The following is an 828-nucleotide window of genomic DNA, read 5'->3' as shown; positions in this document are numbered from 1 at the left end:
CTTCCTTCCTTCCTTCCTTCCTTCCTTCCTTCCTTCCTTCCTTCCTTCCTTCCTTCCTTCCTTCCTTCCTTCCTTCCTTCCTTCCTTCCTTCCTTCCTTCCTTCCTTCCTTCCTTCCTTCCTTCCTTCCTTCCTTCCTTCCTTCCTTCCTTCCTTCCTTCCTTCCTTCCTTCCTTCCTTCCTTCCTTCCTTCCTTCCTTCCTTCCTCCCTCCCTCCCTTCCTTCCTCCCTTCCTCCCTTCCTCCCTTCCTCCCTCCCTCCCTCCCTCCCTCCCTCCCTCCCTCCCTTTGTTATTTTCTGGGGTTTTCTGAGTTTTTTGGTTCCCTACTTCTGGTTGAAAGCCTTTGAGTTCCCACATACCAGAACTAGTAAATAACCAGACAAATCTCTTAGCTCATGTTTAGGAACTACCCTCTTCTTAGAGAGACATGCAGTAACGGAGAATTTTACCAAAGGGTCAGGGGAGTTTGCTGTTAACCTTCTTGAGAGCCACCAATGATGATGGCTTTTAGAGAATTTTCTTTTTGGAATGAATATTTAGGACTTCCTGAAAAGGATCAAAGTTTACATGGAACAGTAACAACTTTTTATCAAATCATGGCATGCTGGGGGCAAAACATAAAAAAAAAAAAAAAGCCAAAAAAACCCCCCCACAAACAAAGAAATAAAAAAACAAACCCCACCCCAAATCCCCAACCAACCAACCAACCAGTAAAAACCCCACCAAAAAAAAAAACAAACCCCAAAACAACAACAACAAAAAAGCCCCAACACCAAAACAAACAAACAAAACCAAGCAAAACCCCAAACAAACAAACAAAAAAATCCC

This window comes from Taeniopygia guttata, chromosome 1, assembly GCF_048771995.1.
Source record: "Taeniopygia guttata chromosome 1, bTaeGut7.mat, whole genome shotgun sequence".
Taxonomy (NCBI): Eukaryota; Metazoa; Chordata; class Aves; order Passeriformes; family Estrildidae; genus Taeniopygia; species Taeniopygia guttata.
Note: the sequence above shows the minus strand (reverse complement) of the source record.